Genomic DNA, 21314 nt, shown 5'->3' with positions numbered 1-21314 from the left:
ACCCCCAGGGACCCTCCAGAGACCCCCAGAGACGCTCAGAGATACCCCAGAGACCCCACAGGGACCCCCAAGGACCCCCTAGGGACCCCCACAGATCCCCAGAGACCCCCCCTGTGACCCCCAAAGAACTCCCCTGGGGATCTCCTGGGACCCCCCAGAAACCCCCAGACACCGCCAGAGACTCCCAGAGACCCCCCAGGGACCCTCAGACACCCCCAGAGACTCATAGAGACCCCCAGAGACTCTCAGAGATCCCCCAGGGACCCACAGGAACCCCTCAAAGATCCACCAGAGACCCCCAGAGACCCTCAGGGACCCCCCAGGGACCCCCATAGACCGCCCAGAGATCACGAGATGCCCCCCAGGGACCTCCAGAGACCCCTCCAGAGATCACGAGAAACCCCTCCGAGACCCCCAGGGACCTCCAGAGACCCCCAGGGACCCACCTTGGGACCCCCAGAGGACCCCAGGGACCCACAGGAACCCCTCATAGATCCACCAGAGACCCCCATAGATCCCACAGAGACCTCCAGAGAACCCCAGAGACCACCAGAGATGCTCCGGAGACACCCCAGAGATCCCACAGAGATCCCCGGTGCCCGAAATGTCGTCCCTCGGGGAACCCCCTTGGGGACCCCCGGTGCCCGAAATGTCGTCCCTCGGGGAACCCCCTTGGGGAGTCCCGGCGCCCGAGGAGTCGCCCCTCGGCAACCACCCCCTTCGGGGACTTCCGGCGCCCGAAATGCCGTCCCTCGGCCAACCTCCTTGAGGACCCCAGAGACCCCCAGAGGACCCCCCCAGGGACTCCACAGGGACCCCCAGAGACCCCAGAGATTCCCAGACACTCCCAGGGACACCCAGGGACCCCCCAGGGACCCCCAGGACGCTACAGAGATCTCCCAGAGAACCCCCAGTTTCCCCCAGAGACACCCCCAGAAACTGTCAGAGACCCCCAGACACCCCCAGACACCCCAGGGACCCCCCTAGACCTCCAGACACCCCCCAGGGACTCCCAGACGCCCCCACGGACCCCCAGGGCCCCCCCAGGGACCCCCCAGAGACCCCCAGAGACTCTCAGAGACCCCCCAGGGACCCCCAGAGAGCCCACTGGGACTCCCCAGGGACCCCCAGAGACTCCCCATAGATCACCAGGGACCGCCCAAGGACCCCCGCAGACCCCCAGACACCCCCAGAGACTCCCAGGGGCCCCCAGAAACTCCCAGAGATCCCTCAGGGACCCGCAGAGACCCCTCAGGGACCCCCAGAGACTTCCAGACACCCCAGAGACTCCCAGAATCCCTCAGAGACCCCCCAGGGACCTCCAGAGACCCCAGAGACTCCAAGAGACCCCCAGAGACCCCCACGGACCCCCCAGGGACCACCAGAAAGCCCCAGAGACCCCCCAGAGACCCCCCAGGGACCACCAGAGACCCCCCAGAGATTCTCAGAGACCTCCAGGGACTCCCAGACACCCGCCGAGACCCCCCAGGTACCCCAAGAGACCCTCCATAGATCACCAGGGACCGCCCAAGGACCCCCACAGACCCCCCAGACACCCTCAGAGACTCCCAGGGGCCCCCAGAAACTCCCAGAGACCCCTCAGGGACCCGCAGAGACCCCTGAGGGACCCCCAGAGACTCCCAGACACCCGCCAGGAACCCTCAGATGCCCCCAGAGACCCCCAGAGATCCCCAGAGACCCCCAGACCCCTCCAGGGACCCCCAGACACCCCCAGAGACCCCCAGAGACACTCAGAGATCCTCCAGAGACCCCACAGGGACCCCCAAGGACCCCCTAGGGACCCCCACAGATCCCCAGAGACCCCCCCTGTGACCCCCAAAGAACTCCCCTGGGGATCTCCTGGGACCCCCCAGAAACCCCCAGACACCCCCAGAGACTCCCAGAGACCCCCCAGGGACCCTCAGACACCCCCAGAGACTCATAGAGACCCCCAGAGACTCTCAGAGATCCCCCAGGGACCCACAGGAACCCCTCAAAGATCCACCAGAGACCCTCAGGGACCCCCCAGGGACCCCCATAGACCGCCCAGAGATCACGAGATGCCCCCCAGGGACCTCCAGAGACCCCTCCAGAGATCACGAGAAACCCCTCCGAGACCCCCAGGGACCTCCAGAGACCCCCAGGGACCCACCTTGGGACCCCCAGAGGACCCCAGGGAACCACAGGAACCCCTCATAGATCCACCAGAGACCCCCATAGATCCCACAGAGACCTCCAGAGAACCCCAGAGACCACCAGAGATGCTCCGGAGACACCCCAGAGACCCCCACAGAGATCCCCGGTGCCCGAAATGTCGTCCCTCGGGGAACCCCCTTGGGGACCCCCGGTGCCCGAAATGCCGTCCCTCGGCCAACCTCCTTGGGGACCCCAGAGACCCCCAGAGGACCCCCCCAGGGACTCCACAGGGACCCCCAGAAACCCCAGAGATTCCCAGACACTCCCAGGGACACCCAGGGACCCCCCAGGGACCCCCAGGACACTACAGAGATCTCCCAGAGAACTCCCAGTTTCCCGCAGAGACCCCCCAGAAACTGTCAGAGACCCCCAGACACCCCCAGACACCCCAGGGACCCCCCTAGACCTCCAGACACCCCCCAAGGACTCCCAGACGCCCCTATGGACTCCCAGGGCCCCCCAGAGACCCCCCAGAGACCCCCAGAGACTCTCAGAGACCCCCCAGGGACCCCCAGAGAGCCCACTGGGACTCCCCAGGGACCCCCAGAGACTCCCCATAGATCACCAGGGACCGCCCAAGGACCCCCGCAGACCCCCAGACACCCCCAGAGACTCCCAGGGGCCCCCAGAAACTCCCAGAGATCTCTAAGGGACCCGCAGAGACCCCTCAGGGACCCCCAGAGACTCCCAGACACCCCAGAGACTCCCAGAATCCCTCAGAGACCCCCCAGGGACCTCCAGAGACCCCAGAGACTCCAAGAGACCCCCAGAGACCCCCACGGACCCCCCAGGGACCACCAGAGACCCCCCCGAGATTCTCAGAGACCTCCAGGGACTCCCAGACACCCGCCGAAACCCCCCAGGGACCCCCAGAGACCCTCCATAGATCACCAGGGACTGCCCAAGGACCCCCACAGACCCCCAGACACCCCCAGAGACTCCCAGGGGTCCCCAGAAACTCCCAGAGACCCCTCAGGGACCCGCAGAGACCCCTGAGGGACCCCCAGAGACTTCTAGACACCCGCCAGAAACCCTCAGATGCCCCCAGAGACCTCCAGAGATCCCCAGAGACCCCCAGACCCCTCCAGGGACCCCCAGACACCCGCAGAGACCCGCAGGGACCCCCAGAGACCCCCCAGAGACTCTCAGAGACCTCCAGGGACTCCCAGACACACGCCGAGACACCCCAGGGACACCCAGAGACCCCCAGACAACCGCCAGGGACCCTCAGATGCCCCCAGAGACCCCCAGAGAACCCCAGAGACCCCCAGACCCCTCCAGGGACCCCCAGACACCCCCAGAGACCCCCAGAGACCCCCAGGGACCCCCAGAGACCCTCCAGAGACCCCCAGAGACTCTCAGAGATCCCCCAGAGACCCCACAGGGACCCCCAAGGACCCCCTAGGGACCCCCACAGATCCCCAGAGACCCCCCCTGTGACCCCCAGAGAACTCCCCTGGGGATCTCCTGGGACCCCCCAGAAACCCCAAGACACCCCCAGAGACTCCCAGAGACCCCCCAGGGACCCTCAGACACCCCCAGAGACTCATAGAGACCCCCAGAGACCCGCAGAGACTCTCAGAGATCCCCCAGGGACCCACAGGAACCCCTCAAAGATCCACCAGAGACCCCCAGAGACCCTCAGGGACCCCCCAGGGACCCCCATAGACCGCCCAGAGATCACGAGATGCCCCCCAGGGACCTCCAGAGACCCCTCCAGAGATCACGAGAAACCCCTCCGAGACCCCCAGGGACCTCCAGAGACCCCCAGGGACCCACCTTGGGACCCCCAGAGGACCCCAGGGACCCACAGGAACCCCTCATAGATCCACCAGAGACCCCCATAGATCCCACAGAGACCTCCAGAGAACCCCAGAGACCACCAGAGATGCTCCGGAGACACCCCAGAGACCCCCACAGAGATCCCCGGTGCCCGAAATGTCGTCCCTCGGGGAACCCCCTTGGGGACCCCCGGTGCCCGAAATGTCGTCCCTCGGGGAACCCCCTTGGGGAGCCCCGGCGCCCAAGGTGTCGCCCCTCGGCAACCCCCCCCCTTCGGGGACTTCCGGCGCCCGAAATGTCGCCCCTTGGGGACCCCCCATTTGGGGAGCCCCGGTGCCCGAGGTGTCGCCCCTCGGCAACCACCCCGTGGGGAGCCCCGGTGCCCGAAATGCCGTCCCTCGGCCAACCTCCTTGGGGACCCCAGAGACCCCCAGAGGACCCCCCCAGGGACTCCACAGGGACCCCCAGAGACCCCAGAGATTCCCAGACACTCCCAGGGACACCCAGGGATCCCCTAGAAGCTACAGAGATCTCCCAGAGAACCCCCAGTTTTCCCCAGAGACCCCCCAGAAACTGTCAGAGACCCCCAGACACCCCCAGACACCCCAGGGACCCCCGTAGACCTCCAGACACTCCCCAGGGACTCCCAGACGCCCCCACGGACCCCCAGGGCCCCCCCACGGCCCCCCCAGATACCCCCAGAGACTCTCAGAGACCCCCCAAGACCCCCAGAGAGCCCACTGGGACTCCCCAGGGACCCCCAGAGACTCCCCATAGATCACCAGGGACCGCCCAAGGACCCCCGCAGACCCCCAGACACCCCCAGAGACTCCCAGGGGTCCCCAGAAACTCCCAGAGACCCCTCAGGGACCCGCAGAGACCCCTCAGGGACCCCCAGAGACTCCCAGACACCCGCCAGGAACCCTCAGATGCCCCCAGAGACCCCCAGAGATCCCCAGAGACCCCCAGATCCCTCCAGGGACCCCCAGACACCCCCAGAGACCCGCAGGGACCCCCAGGGACCCCCCAGAGACTCTCAGAGACCTCCAGGGACTCCCAGACACGCGCCGAGACCCCCCAGGGACCCCCAGAGACCCCCAGACACCCGCCAGGGACCCTCAGATACCCCAAGAGACCCCCCAGAGATCCCCAGACCCCTCCAGGGACCCTCAGACACCCCCAGAGACCCCCAGAGACCCCCAGGGACCCCCAGGGACCCTCCAGAGACCCCCAGAGACGCTCAGAGATACCCCAGAGACCCCACAGGGACCCCCAAGGACCCCCTAGGGACCCCCACAGATCCCCAGAGACCCCCCCTGTGACCCCCAAAGAACTCCCCTGGGGATCTCCTGGGACCCCCCAGAAACCCCCAGACACCGCCAGAGACTCCCAGAGACCCCCCAGGGACCCTCAGACACCCCCAGAGACTCATAGAGACCCCCAGAGACTCTCAGAGATCCCCCAGGGACCCACAGGAACCCCTCAAAGATCCACCAGAGACCCCCAGAGACCCTCAGGGACCCCCCAGGGACCCCCATAGACCGCCCAGAGATCACGAGATGCCCCCCAGGGACCTCCAGAGACCCCTCCAGAGATCACGAGAAACCCCTCCGAGACCCCCAGGGACCTCCAGAGACCCCCAGGGACTCACCTTGGGACCCCCAGAGGACCCCAGGGACCCACAGGAACCCCTCATAGATCCACCAGAGACCCCCATAGATCCCACAGAGACCTCCAGAGAACCCCAGAGACCACCAGAGATGCTCCGGAGACACCCCAGAGATCCCACAGAGATCCCCGGTGCCCGAAATGTCGTCCCTCGGGGAACCCCCTTGGGGACCCCCGGTGCCCGAAATGTCGTCCCTCGGGGAACCCCCTTGGGGAGTCCCGGCGCCCGAGGAGTCGCCCCTCGGCAACCACCCCCTTCGGGGACTTCCGGCGCCCGAAATGCCGTCCCTCGGCCAACCTCCTTGAGGACCCCAGAGACCCCCAGAGGACCCCCCCAGGGACTCCACAGGGACCCCCAGAGACCCCAGAGATTCCCAGACACTCCCAGGGACACCCAGGGACCCCCCAGGGACCCCCAGGACGCTACAGAGATCTCCCAGAGAACCCCCAGTTTCCCCCAGAGACACCCCCAGAAACTGTCAGAGACCCCCAGACACCCCCAGACACCCCAGGGACCCCCCTAGACCTCCAGACACCCCCCAGGGACTCCCAGACGCCCCCACGGACCCCCAGGGCCCCCCCAGGGACCCCCCAGAGACCCCCAGAGACTCTCAGAGACCCCCCAGGGACCCCCAGAGAGCCCACTGGGACTCCCCAGGGACCCCCAGAGACTCCCCATAGATCACCAGGGACCGCCCAAGGACCCCCGCAGACCCCCAGACACCCCCAGAGACTCCCAGGGGCCCCCAGAAACTCCCAGAGATCCCTCAGGGACCCGCAGAGACCCCTCAGGGACCCCCAGAGACTTCCAGACACCCCAGAGACTCCCAGAATCCCTCAGAGACCCCCCAGGGACCTCCAGAGACCCCAGAGACTCCAAGAGACCCCCAGAGACCCCCACGGACCCCCCAGGGACCACCAGAAAGCCCCAGAGACCCCCCAGAGACCCCCCAGGGACCACCAGAGACCCCCCAGAGATTCTCAGAGACCTCCAGGGACTCCCAGACACCCGCCGAGACCCCCCAGGTACCCCAAGAGACCCTCCATAGATCACCAGGGACCGCCCAAGGACCCCCACAGACCCCCCAGACACCCTCAGAGACTCCCAGGGGCCCCCAGAAACTCCCAGAGACCCCTCAGGGACCCGCAGAGACCCCTGAGGGACCCCCAGAGACTCCCAGACACCCGCCAGGAACCCTCAGATGCCCCCAGAGACCCCCAGAGATCCCCAGAGACCCCCAGAACCCTCCAGGGACCCCCAGACACCCCCAGAGACCCCCAGAGACACTCAGAGATCCTCCAGAGACCCCACAGGGACCCCCAAGGACCCCCTAGGGACCCCCACAGATCCCCAGAGACCCCCCCTGTGACCCCCAAAGAACTCCCCTGGGGATCTCCTGGGACCCCCCAGAAACCCCCAGACACCCCCAGAGACTCCCAGAGACCCCCCAGGGACCCTCAGACACCCCCAGAGACTCATAGAGACCCCCAGAGACTCTCAGAGATCCCCCAGGGACCCACAGGAACCCCTCAAAGATCCACCAGAGACCCTCAGGGACCCCCCAGGGACCCCCATAGACCGCCCAGAGATCACGAGATGCCCCCCAGGGACCTCCAGAGATCCCTCCAGAGATCACGAGAAACCCCTCCGAGACCCCCAGGGACCTCCAGAGACCCCCAGGGACCCACCTTGGGACCCCCAGAGGACCCCAGGGAACCACAGGAACCCCTCATAGATCCACCAGAGACCCCCATAGATCCCACAGAGACCTCCAGAGAACCCCAGAGACCACCAGAGATGCTCCGGAGACACCCCAGAGACCCCCACAGAGATCCCCGGTGCCCGAAATGTCGTCCCTCGGGGAACCCCCTTGGGGACCCCCGGTGCCCGAAATGCCGTCCCTCGGCCAACCTCCTTGGGGACCCCAGAGACCCCCAGAGGACCCCCCCAGGGACTCCACAGGGACCCCCAGAAACCCCAGAGATTCCCAGACACTCCCAGGGACACCCAGGGACCCCCCAGGGACCCCCAGGACACTACAGAGATCTCCCAGAGAACTCCCAGTTTCCCGCAGAGACCCCCCAGAAACTGTCAGAGACCCCCAGACACCCCCAGACACCCCAGGGACCCCCCTAGACCTCCAGACACCCCCCAAGGACTCCCAGACGCCCCCATGGACTCCCAGGGCCCCCCAGAGACCCCCCAGAGACCCCCAGAGACTCTCAGAGACCCCCCAGGGACCCCCAGAGAGCCCACTGGGACTCCCCAGGGACCCCCAGAGACTCCCCATAGATCACCAGGGACCGCCCAAGGACCCCCGCAGACCCCCAGACACCCCCAGAGACTCCCAGGGGCCCCCAGAAACTCCCAGAGATCTCTAAGGGACCCGCAGAGACCCCTCAGGGACCCCCAGAGACTCCCAGACACCCCAGAGACTCCCAGAATCCCTCAGAGACCCCCCAGGGACCTCCAGAGACCCCAGAGACTCCAAGAGACCCCCAGAGACCCCCACGGACCCCCCAGGGACCACCAGAAAGCCCCAGAGACCCCCCAGAGACCCCCCAGGGACCACCAGAGACCCCCCAGAGATTCTCAGAGACCTCCAGGGACTCCCAGACACCCGCCGAGACCCCCCAGGTACCCCAAGAGACCCTCCATAGATCACCAGGGACCGCCCAAGGACCCCCACAGACCCCCCAGACACCCTCAGAGACTCCCAGGGGCCCCCAGAAACTCCCAGAGACCCCTCAGGGACCCGCAGAGACCCCTGAGGGACCCCCAGAGACTCCCAGACACCCGCCAGGAACCCTCAGATGCCCCCAGAGACCCCCAGAGATCCCCAGAGACCCCCAGAACCCTCCAGGGACCCCCAGACACCCCCAGAGACCCCCAGAGACACTCAGAGATCCTCCAGAGACCCCACAGGGACCCCCAAGGACCCCCTAGGGACCCCCACAGATCCCCAGAGACCCCCCCTGTGACCCCCAAAGAACTCCCCTGGGGATCTCCTGGGACCCCCCAGAAACCCCCAGACACCCCCAGAGACTCCCAGAGACCCCCCAGGGACCCTCAGACACCCCCAGAGACTCATAGAGACCCCCAGAGACTCTCAGAGATCCCCCAGGGACCCACAGGAACCCCTCAAAGATCCACCAGAGACCCTCAGGGACCCCCCAGGGACCCCCATAGACCGCCCAGAGATCACGAGATGCCCCCCAGGGACCTCCAGAGACCCCTCCAGAGATCACGAGAAACCCCTCCGAGACCCCCAGGGACCTCCAGAGACCCCCAGGGACCCACCTTGGGATCCCCAGAGGACCCCAGGGAACCACAGGAACCCCTCATAGATCCACCAGAGACCCCCATAGATCCCACAGAGACCTCCAGAGAACCCCAGAGACCACCAGAGATGCTCCGGAGACACCCCAGAGACCCCCACAGAGATCCCCGGTGCCCGAAATGTCGTCCCTCGGGGAACCCCCTTGGGGACCCCCGGTGCCCGAAATGCCGTCCCTCGGCCAACCTCCTTGGGGACCCCAGAGACCCCCAGAGGACCCCCCCAGGGACTCCACAGGGACCCCCAGAAACCCCAGAGATTCCCAGACACTCCCAGGGACACCCAGGGACCCCCCAGGGACCCCCAGGACACTACAGAGATCTCCCAGAGAACTCCCAGTTTCCCGCAGAGACCCCCCAGAAACTGTCAGAGACCCCCAGACACCCCCAGACACCCCAGGGACCCCCCTAGACCTCCAGACACCCCCCAAGGACTCCCAGACGCCCCCATGGACTCCCAGGGCCCCCCAGAGACCCCCCAGAGACCCCCAGAGACTCTCAGAGACCCCCCAGGGACCCCCAGAGAGCCCACTGGGACTCCCCAGGGACCCCCAGAGACTCCCCATAGATCACCAGGGACCGCCCAAGGACCCCCGCAGACCCCCAGACACCCCCAGAGACTCCCAGGGGCCCCCAGAAACTCCCAGAGATCCCTCAGGGACCCGCAGAGACCCCTCAGGGACCCCCAGAGACTCCCAGACACCCCAGAGACTCCCAGAATCCCTCAGAGACCCCCCAGGGACCTCCAGAGACCCCAGAGACTCCAAGAGACCCCCAGAGACCCCCACGGACCCCCCAGGGACCACCAGAGACCCCCCCGAGATTCTCAGAGACCTCCAGGGACTCCCAGACACCCGCCGAAACCCCCCAGGGACCCCCAGAGACCCTCCATAGATCACCAGGGACTGCCCAAGGACCCCCACAGACCCCCAGACACCCCCAGAGACTCCCAGGGGTCCCCAGAAACTCCCAGAGACCCCTCAGGGACCCGCAGAGACCCCTGAGGGACCCCCAGAGACTTCTAGACACCCGCCAGAAACCCTCAGATGCCCCCAGAGACCTCCAGAGATCCCCAGAGACCCCCAGACCCCTCCAGGGACCCCCAGACACCCGCAGAGACCCGCAGGGACCCCCAGAGACCCCCCAGAGACTCTCAGAGACCTCCAGGGACTCCCAGACACACGCCGAGACACCCCAGGGACACCCAGAGACCCCCAGACAACCGCCAGGGACCCTCAGATGCCCCCAGAGACCCCCAGAGAACCCCAGAGACCCCCAGACCCCTCCAGGGACCCCCAGACACCCCCAGAGACCCCCAGAGACCCCCAGGGACCCCCAGAGACCCTCCAGAGACCCCCAGAGACTCTCAGAGATCCCCCAGAGACCCCACAGGGACCCCCAAGGACCCCCTAGGGACCCCCACAGATCCCCAGAGACCCCCCCTGTGACCCCCAGAGAACTCCCCTGGGGATCTCCTGGGACCCCCCAGAAACCCCAAGACACCCCCAGAGACTCCCAGAGACCCCCCAGGGACCCTCAGACACCCCCAGAGACTCATAGAGACCCCCAGAGACCCCCAGAGACTCTCAGAGATCCCCCAGGGACCCACAGGAACCCCTCAAAGATCCACCAGAGACCCCCAGAGACCCTCAGGGACCCCCCAGGGACCCCCATAGACCGCCCAGAGATCACGAGATGCCCCCCAGGGACCTCCAGAGACCCCTCCAGAGATCACGAGAAACCCCTCCGAGACCCCCAGGGACCTCCAGAGACCCCCAGGGACCCACCTTGGGACCCCCAGAGGACCCCAGGGACCCACAGGAACCCCTCATAGATCCACCAGAGACCCCCATAGATCCCACAGAGACCTCCAGAGAACCCCAGAGACCACCAGAGATGCTCCGGAGACACCCCAGAGACCCCCACAGAGATCCCCGGTGCCCGAAATGTCGTCCCTCGGGGAACCCCCTTGGGGACCCCCGGTGCCCGAAATGTCGTCCCTCGGGGAACCCCCTTGGGGAGCCCCGGCGCCCAAGGTGTCGCCCCTCGGCAACCCCCCCCCCTTCGGGGACTTCCGGCGCCCGAAATGTCGCCCCTTGGGGACCCCCCATTTGGGGAGCCCCGGTGCCCGAGGTGTCGCCCCTCGGCAACCACCCCGTGGGGAGCCCCGGTGCCCGAAATGCCGTCCCTCGGCCAACCTCCTTGGGGACCCCAGAGACCCCCAGAGGACCCCCCCAGGGACTCCACAGGGACCCCCAGAGACCCCAGAGATTCCCAGACACTCCCAGGGACACCCAGGGATCCCCTAGAAGCTACAGAGATCTCCCAGAGAACCCCCAGTTTTCCCCAGAGACCCCCCAGAAACTGTCAGAGACCCCCAGACACCCCCAGACACCCCAGGGACCCCCGTAGACCTCCAGACACTCCCCAGGGACTCCCAGACGCCCCCACGGACCCCCAGGGCCCCCCCACGGCCCCCCCAGATACCCCCAGAGACTCTCAGAGACCCCCCAAGACCCCCAGAGAGCCCACTGGGACTCCCCAGGGACCCCCAGAGACTCCCCATAGATCACCAGGGACCGCCCAAGGACCCCCGCAGACCCCCAGACACCCCCAGAGACTCCCAGGGGTCCCCAGAAACTCCCAGAGACCCCTCAGGGACCCGCAGAGACCCCTCAGGGACCCCCAGAGACTCCCAGACACCCGCCAGGAACCCTCAGATGCCCCCAGAGACCCCCAGAGATCCCCAGAGACCCCCAGATCCCTCCAGGGACCCCCAGACACCCCCAGAGACCCGCAGGGACCCCCAGGGACCCCCCAGAGACTCTCAGAGACCTCCAGGGACTCCCAGACACGCGCCGAGACCCCCCAGGGACCCCCAGAGACCCCCAGACACCCGCCAGGGACCCTCAGATACCCCAAGAGACCCCCCAGAGATCCCCAGACCCCTCCAGGGACCCTCAGACACCCCCAGAGACCCCCAGAGACCCCCAGGGACCCCCAGGGACCCTCCAGAGACCCCCAGAGACGCTCAGAGATACCCCAGAGACCCCACAGGGACCCCCAAGGACCCCCTAGGGACCCCCACAGATCCCCAGAGACCCCCCCTGTGACCCCCAAAGAACTCCCCTGGGGATCTCCTGGGACCCCCCAGAAACCCCCAGACACCGCCAGAGACTCCCAGAGACCCCCCAGGGACCCTCAGACACCCCCAGAGACTCATAGAGACCCCCAGAGACTCTCAGAGATCCCCCAGGGACCCACAGGAACCCCTCAAAGATCCACCAGAGACCCCCAGAGACCCTCAGGGACCCCCCAGGGACCCCCATAGACCGCCCAGAGATCACGAGATGCCCCCCAGGGACCTCCAGAGACCCCTCCAGAGATCACGAGAAACCCCTCCGAGACCCCCAGGGACCTCCAGAGACCCCCAGGGACCCACCTTGGGACCCCCAGAGGACCCCAGGGACCCACAGGAACCCCTCATAGATCCACCAGAGACCCCCATAGATCCCACAGAGACCTCCAGAGAACCCCAGAGACCACCAGAGATGCTCCGGAGACACCCCAGAGATCCCACAGAGATCCCCGGTGCCCGAAATGTCGTCCCTCGGGGAACCCCCTTGGGGACCCCCGGTGCCCGAAATGTCGTCCCTCGGGGAACCCCCTTGGGGAGTCCCGGCGCCCAAGGTGTCGCCCCTCGGCAACCCCCCCCCTTCGGGGACTTCCGGCGCCCGAAATGCCGTCCCTCGGCCAACCTCCTTGAGGACCCCAGAGACCCCCAGAGGACCCCCCCAGGGACTCCACAGGGACCCCCAGAGACCCCAGAGATTCCCAGACACTCCCAGGGACACCCAGGGACCCCCCAGGGACCCCCAGGACGCTACAGAGATCTCCCAGAGAACCCCCAGTTTCCCCCAGAGACACCCCCAGAAACTGTCAGAGACCCCCAGACACCCCCAGACACCCCAGGGACCCCCCTAGACCTCCAGACACCCCCCAGGGACTCCCAGACGCCCCCACGGACCCCCAGGGCCCCCCCAGGGACCCCCCAGAGACCCCCAGAGACTCTCAGAGACCCCCCAGGGACCCCCAGAGAGCCCACTGGGACTCCCCAGGGACCCCCAGAGACTCCCCATAGATCACCAGGGACCGCCCAAGGACCCCCGCAGACCCCCAGACACCCCCAGAGACTCCCAGGGGCCCCCAGAAACTCCCAGAGATCCCTCAGGGACCCGCAGAGACCCCTCAGGGACCCCCAGAGACTTCCAGACACCCCAGAGACTCCCAGAATCCCTCAGAGACCCCCCAGGGACCTCCAGAGACCCCAGAGACTCCAAGAGACCCCCAGAGACCCCCACGGACCCCCCAGGGACCACCAGAAAGCCCCAGAGACCCCCCAGAGACCCCCCAGGGACCACCAGAGACCCCCCAGAGATTCTCAGAGACCTCCAGGGACTCCCAGACACCCGCCGAGACCCCCCAGGTACCCCAAGAGACCCTCCATAGATCACCAGGGACCGCCCAAGGACCCCCACAGACCCCCCAGACACCCTCAGAGACTCCCAGGGGCCCCCAGAAACTCCCAGAGACCCCTCAGGGACCCGCAGAGACCCCTGAGGGACCCCCAGAGACTCCCAGACACCCGCCAGGAACCCTCAGATGCCCCCAGAGACCCCCAGAGATCCCCAGAGACCCCCAGAACCCTCCAGGGACCCCCAGACACCCCCAGAGACCCCCAGAGACACTCAGAGATCCTCCAGAGACCCCACAGGGACCCCCAAGGACCCCCTAGGGACCCCCACAGATCCCCAGAGACCCCCCCTGTGACCCCCAAAGAACTCCCCTGGGGATCTCCTGGGACCCCCCAGAAACCCCCAGACACCCCCAGAGACTCCCAGAGACCCCCCAGGGACCCTCAGACACCCCCAGAGACTCATAGAGACCCCCAGAGACCCCCAGAGACTCTCAGAGATCCCCCAGGGACCCACAGGAACCCCTCAAAGATCCACCAGAGACCCCCAGAGACCCTCAGGGACCCCCCAGGGACCCCCATAGACCGCCCAGAGATCACGAGATGCCCCCCAGGGACCTCCAGAGACCCCTCCAGAGATCACGAGAAACCCCTCCGAGACCCCCAGGGACCTCCAGAGACCCCCAGGGACCCACCTTGGGACCCCCAGAGGACCCCAGGGACCCACAGGAACCCCTCATAGATCCACCAGAGACCCCCATAGATCCCACAGAGACCTCCAGAGAACCCCAGAGACCACCAGAGATGCTCCGGAGACACCCCAGAGACCCCCACAGAGATCCCCGGTGCCCGAAATGTCGTCCCTCGGGGAACCCCCTTGGGGACCCCCGGTGCCCGAAATGTCGTCCCTCGGGGAACCCCCTTGGGGAGCCCCGGCGCCCAAGGTGTCGCCCCTCGGCAACCACCCCGTGGGGAGCCCCGGTGCCCGAAATGCCGTCCCTCGGCCAACCTCCTTGGGGACCCCAGAGACCCCCAGAGGACCCCCCCAGGGACTCCACAGGGACCCCCAGAGACCCCAGAGATTCCCAGACACTCCCAGGGACACCCAGGGATCCCCTAGAAGCTACAGAGATCTCCCAGAGAACCCCCAGTTTTCCCCAGAGACCCCCCAGAAACTGTCAGAGACCCCCAGACACCCCCAGACACCCCAGGGACCCCCGTAGACCTCCAGACACTCCCCAGGGACTCCCAGACGCCCCCACGGACCCCCAGGGCCCCCCCACGGCCCCCCCAGATACCCCCAGAGACTCTCAGAGACCCCCCAAGACCCCCAGAGAGCCCACTGGGACTCCCCAGGGACCCCCAGAGACTCCCCATAGATCACCAGGGACCGCCCAAGGACCCCCGCAGACCCCCAGACACCCCCAGAGACTCCCAGGGGCCCCCAGAAACTCCCAGAGATCTCTAAGGGACCCGCAGAGACCCCTCAGGGACCCCCAGAGACTCCCAGACACCCCAGAGACTCCCAGAATCCCTCAGAGACCCCCCAGGGACCTCCAGAGACCCCAGAGACTCCAAGAGACCCCCAGAGACCCCCACGGACCCCCCAGGGACCACCAGAGACCCCCCCGAGATTCTCAGAGACCTCCAGGGACTCCCAGACACCCGCCGAAACCCCCCAGGGACCCCCAGAGACCCTCCATAGATCACCAGGGACTGCCCAAGGACCCCCACAGACCCCCAGACACCCCCAGAGACTCCCAGGGGTCCCCAGAAACTCCCAGAGACCCCTCAGGGACCCGCAGAGACCCCTGAGGGACCCCCAGAGACTTCTAGACACCCGCCAGAAACCCTCAGATGCCCCCAGAGACCTCCAGAGATCCCCAGAGACCCCCAGACCCCTCCAGGGACCCCCAGACACCCGCAGAGACCCGCAGGGACCCCCAGAGACCCCCCAGAGACTCTCAGAGACCTCCAGGGACTCCCAGACACACGCCGAGACACCCCAGGGACACCCAGAGACCCCCAGACAACCGCCAGGGACCCTCAGATGCCCCCAGAGACCCCCAGAGAACCCCAGAGACCCCCAGACCCCTCCAGGGACCCCCAGACACCCCCAGAGACCCCCAGAGACCCCCAGGGACCCCCAGAGACCCTCCAGAGACCCCCAGAGACTCTCAGAGATCCCCCAGAGACCCCACAGGGACCCCCAAGGACCCCCTAGGGACCCCCACAGATCCCCAGAGACCCCCCCTGTGACCCCCAGAGAACTCCCCTGGGGATCTCCTGGGACCCCCCAGAAACCCCAAGACACCCCCAGAGACTCCCAGAGACCCCCCAGGGACCCTCAGACACCCCCAGAGACTCATAGAGACCCCCAGAGACCCCCAGAGACTCTCAGAGATCCCCCAGGGACCCACAGGAACCCCTCAAAGATCCACCAGAGACCCCCAGAGACCCTCAGGGACCCCCCAGGGACCCCCATAGACCGCCCAGAGATCACGAGATGCCCCCCAGGGACCTCCAGAGACCCCTCCAGAGATCACGAGAAACCCCTCCGAGACCCCCAGGGACCTCCAGAGACCCCCAGGGACTCACCTTGGGACCCCCAGAGGACCCCAGGGACCCACAGGAACCCCTCATAGATCCACCAGAGACCCCCATAGATCCCACAGAGACCTCCAGAGAACCCCAGAGACCACCAGAGATGCTCCGGAGACACCCCAGAGACCCCCACAGAGATCCCCGGTGCCCGAAATGTCGTCCCTCGGGGAACCCCCTTGGGGACCCCCGGTGCCCGAAATGTCGTCCCTCGGGGAACCCCCTTGGGGAGCCCCGGCGCCCAAGGTGTCGCCCCTCGGCAACCCCCCCCCTTCGGGGACTTCCGGCGCCCGAAATGTCGCCCCTTGGGGACCCCCCATTTGGGGAGCCCCGGTGCCCGAGGTGTCGCCCCTCGGCAACCACCCCGTGGGGAGCCCCGGTGCCCGAAATGCCGTCCCTCGGCCAACCTCCTTGGGGACCCCAGAGACCCCCAGAGGACCCCCCCAGGGACTCCACAGGGACCCCCAGAGACCCCAGAGATTCCCAGACACTCCCAGGGACACCCAGGGATCCCCTAGAAGCTACAGAGATCTCCCAGAGAACCCCCAGTTTTCCCCAGAGACCCCCCAGAAACTGTCAGAGACCCCCAGACACCCCCAGACACCCCAGGGACCCCCGTAGACCTCCAGACACTCCCCAGGGACTCCCAGACGCCCCCACGGACCCCCAGGGCCCCCCCACGGCCCCCCCAGATACCCCCAGAGACTCTCAGAGACCCCCCAAGACCCCCAGAGAGCCCACTGGGACTCCCCAGGGACCCCCAGAGACTCCCCATAGATCACCAGGGACCGCCCAAGGACCCCCGCAGACCCCCAGACACCCCCAGAGACTCCCAGGGGTCCCCAGAAACTCCCAGAGACCCCTCAGGGACCCGCAGAGACCCCTCAGGGACCCCCAGAGACTCCCAGACACCCGCCAGGAACCCTCAGATGCCCCCAGAGACCCCCAGAGATCCCCAGAGACCCCCAGATCCCTCCAGGGACCCCCAGACACCCCCAGAGACCCGCAGGGACCCCCAGGGACCCCCCAGAGACTCTCAGAGACCTCCAGGGACTCCCAGACACGCGCCGAGACCCCCCAGGGACCCCCAGAGACCCCCAGACACCCGCCAGGGACCCTCAGATACCCCAAGAGACCCCCCAGAGATCCCCAGACCCCTCCAGGGACCCTCAGACACCCCCAGAGACCCCCAGAGACCCCCAGGGACCCCCAGGGACCCTCCAGAGACCCCCAGAGACGCTCAGAGATACCCCAGAGACCCCACAGGGACCCCCAAGGACCCCCTAGGGACCCCCACAGATCCCCAGAGACCCCCCCTGTGACCCCCAAAGAACTCCCCTGGGGATCTCCTGGGACCCCCCAGAAACCCCCAGACACCGCCAGAGACTCCCAGAGACCCCCCAGGGACCCTCAGACACCCCCAGAGACTCATAGAGACCCCCAGAGACTCTCAGAGATCCCCCAGGGACCCACAGGAACCCCTCAAAGATCCACCAGAGACCCCCAGAGACCCTCAGGGACCCCCCAGGGACCCCCATAGACCGCCCAGAGATCACGAGATGCCCCCCAGGGACCTCCAGAGACCCCTCCAGAGATCACGAGAAACCCCTCCGAGACCCCCAGGGACCTCCAGAGACCCCCAGGGACCCACCTTGGGACCCCCAGAGGACCCCAGGGACCCACAGGAACCCCTCATAGATCCACCAGAGACCCCCATAGATCCCACAGAGACCTCCAGAGAACCCCAGAGACCACCAGAGATGCTCCGGAGACACCCCAGAGATCCCACAGAGATCCCCGGTGCCCGAAATGTCGTCCCTCGGGGAACCCCCTTGGGGACCCCCGGTGCCCGAAATGTCGTCCCTCGGGGAACCCCCTTGGGGAGTCCCGGCGCCCGAGGAGTCGCCCCTCGGCAACCACCCCCTTCGGGGACTTCCGGCGCCCGAAATGCCGTCCCTCGGCCAACCTCCTTGGGGACCCCAGAGACCCCCAGAGGACCCCCCCAGGGACTCCACAGGGACCCCCAGAGACCCCAGAGATTCCCAGACACTCCCAGGGACACCCAGGGACCCCCCAGGGACCCCCAGGACGCTACAGAGATCTCCCAGAGAACCCCCAGTTTCCCCCAGAGACACCCCCAGAAACTGTCAGAGACCCCCAGACACCCCCAGACACCCCAGGGACCCCCCTAGACCTCCAGACACCCCCCAGGGACTCCCAGACGCCCCCACGGACCCCCAGGGCCCCCCCAGGGACCCCCCAGAGACCCCCAGAGACTCTCAGAGACCCCCCAGGGACCCCCAGAGAGCCCACTGGGACTCCCCAGGGACCCCCAGAGACTCCCCATAGATCACCAGGGACCGCCCAAGGACCCCCGCAGACCCCCAGACACCCCCAGAGACTCCCAGGGGCCCCCAGAAACTCCCAGAGATCCCTCAGGGACCCGCAGAGACCCCTCAGGGACCCCCAGAGACTTCCAGACACCCCAGAGACTCCCAGAATCCCTCAGAGACCCCCCAGGGACCTCCAGAGACCCCAGAGACTCCAAGAGACCCCCAGAGACCCCCACGGACCCCCCAGGGACCACCAGAAAGCCCCAGAGACCCCCCAGAGACCCCCCAGGGACCACCAGAGACCCCCCAGAGATTCTCAGAGACCTCCAGGGACTCCCAGACACCCGCCGAGACCCCCCAGGTACCCCAAGAGACCCTCCATAGATCACCAGGGACCGCCCAAGGACCCCCACAGACCCCCCAGACACCCTCAGAGACTCCCAGGGGCCCCCAGAAACTCCCAGAGACCCCTCAGGGACCCGCAGAGACCCCTGAGGGACCCCCAGAGACTCCCAGACACCCGCCAGGAACCCTCAGATGCCCCCAGAGACCCCCAGAGATCCCCAGAGACCCCCAGAACCCTCCAGGGACCCCCAGACACCCCCAGAGACCCCCAGAGACACTCAGAGATCCTCCAGAGACCCCACAGGGACCCCCAAGGACCCCCTAGGGACCCCCACAGATCCCCAGAGACCCCCCCTGTGACCCCCAAAGAACTCCCCTGGGGATCTCCTGGGACCCCCCAGAAACCCCCAGACACCCCCAGAGACTCCCAGAGACCCCCCAGGGACCCTCAGACACCCCCAGAGACTCATAGAGACCCCCAGAGACCCCCAGAGACTCTCAGAGATCCCCCAGGGACCCACAGGAACCCCTCAAAGATCCACCAGAGACCCTCAGGGACCCCCCAGGGACCCCCATAGACCGCCCAGAGATCACGAGATGCCCCCCAGGGACCTCCAGAGACCCCTCCAGAGATCACGAGAAACCCCTCCGAGACCCCCAGGGACCTCCAGAGACCCCCAGGGACCCACCTTGGGACCCCCAGAGGACCCCAGGGAACCACAGGAACCCCTCATAGATCCACCAGAGACCCCCATAGATCCCACAGAGACCTCCAGAGAACCCCAGAGACCACCAGAGATGCTCCGGAGACACCCCAGAGACCCCCACAGAGATCCCCGGTGCCCGAAATGTCGTCCCTCGGGGAACCCCCTTGGGGACCCCCGGTGCCCGAAATGTCGTCCCTCGGGGAACCTCCTTGGGGACCCCAGAGACCCCCAGAGGACCCCCCCAGGGACTCCACAGGGACCCCCAGAAACCCCAGAGATTCCCAGACACTCCCAGGGACACCCAGGGACCCCCCAGGGACCCCCAGGACACTACAGAGATCTCCCAGAGAACTCCCAGTTTCCCGCAGAGACCCCCCAGAAACTGTCAGAGACCCCCAGACACCCCCAGACACCCCAGGGACCCCCCTAGACCTCCAGACACCCCCCAAGGACTCCCAGACGCCCCCATGGACTCCCAGGGCCCCCCAGAGACCCCCCAGAGACCCCCAGAGACTCTCAGAGACCCCCCAGGGACCCCCAGAGAGCCCACTGGGACTCCCCAGGGACCCCCAGAGACTCCCCATAGATCACCAGGGACCGCCCAAGGACCCCCGCAGACCCCCAGACACCCCCAGAGACTCCCAGGGGCCCCCAGAAACTCCCAGAGATCTCTAAGGGACCCGCAGAGACCCCTCAGGGACCCCCAGAGACTCCCAGACACCCCAGAGACTCCCAGAATCCCTCAGAGACCCCCCAGGGACCTCCAGAGACCCCAGAGACTCCAAGAGACCCCCAGAGACCCCCACGGACCCCCCAGGGACCACCAGAAAGCCCCAGAGACCCCCCCAGAGACCCCCCAGGGACCACCAGAGACCCCCCAGAGATTTTCAGAGACCTCCAGGGACTCCCAGACACCCGCCGAGACCCCCCCAGGGACCCCCAGAGACCCTCCATAGATCACCAGGGACCGCACAATGACCCCCACAGACCCCCAGAGACTCCCAGGGGCCCCAGGAAACTCCCAGAGACCCCCTCAGGGTCCCGGAGAGACCCCTGCGTGACCCCCAGAGACTTCCGGACACCCGCCAGGAACCCTCAGATGCCCACAGAGATACCCAGAGATCCCCAGACCCCTCCAGGGACCCCCAGACACCCTCAGAGATTCCCAGAGACCCCCAGGGACCCTCAGAGACTCTCAGAGCCCTCCAGGAACTCCCAGACACACGCCGAGAAACCCCAGGGACCCCCAGAGACCCCCAGACACCCGCCAGGGACCCTCAGATGCCCCCAGAGACCCCCAGAGATCCCCAGAGACCCCCAGACCCCTCCAGGGATCCCCAGACACCCCCAGAGATTCCCAGAGACCCCCAGGGACCCCCCAGAAACTCTCAGAGCCCTCCAGGAACTCCCAGACACACACCGAGACACCCCAGGGACCCCCAGACACCCGCCAGGGACCCTCAGATGCCCCCAGAGACCCCCAGAGATCCCCAGAGACCCCCAGACCCCTCCAGGGACCCCCAGACACCCCCAGAGACCCCCAGGGACCCCCAGAGACTCTCAGAGATCCCCCAAGGGACCCCACAGGAACCGCCAAGGACCCCCTAGGGATCCCCACAGGTCCCCAGAACCCCCCCCTGTGACCCCCAAAGAACTCGCCTGGGGATCTCCTGGGACGCCCCAGAAACCCCCAGACACCGCCAGAGACTCCCAGAGACCCCCCAGGGACCCTCAGACACCCCCAGAGACTCATAGAGACCCCCAGAGACCCCCAGAGACTCTCAGAGATCCCCCAGGGACCCACAGGAACCCCTCAAAGATCCACCAGAGACCCCCCCAGGGACCCCCAAAGAACTCCCCTGGGGATCCCC

The sequence above is a fragment of the Pithys albifrons genome, chromosome 2 (assembly GCF_047495875.1).
Source record: "Pithys albifrons albifrons isolate INPA30051 chromosome 2, PitAlb_v1, whole genome shotgun sequence".
In the NCBI taxonomy this organism is placed as follows: Eukaryota; Metazoa; Chordata; class Aves; order Passeriformes; family Thamnophilidae; genus Pithys; species Pithys albifrons.
The sequence above is the reverse complement of the archived record's forward strand: the minus strand, read 5'-3'. Positions refer to the sequence as shown.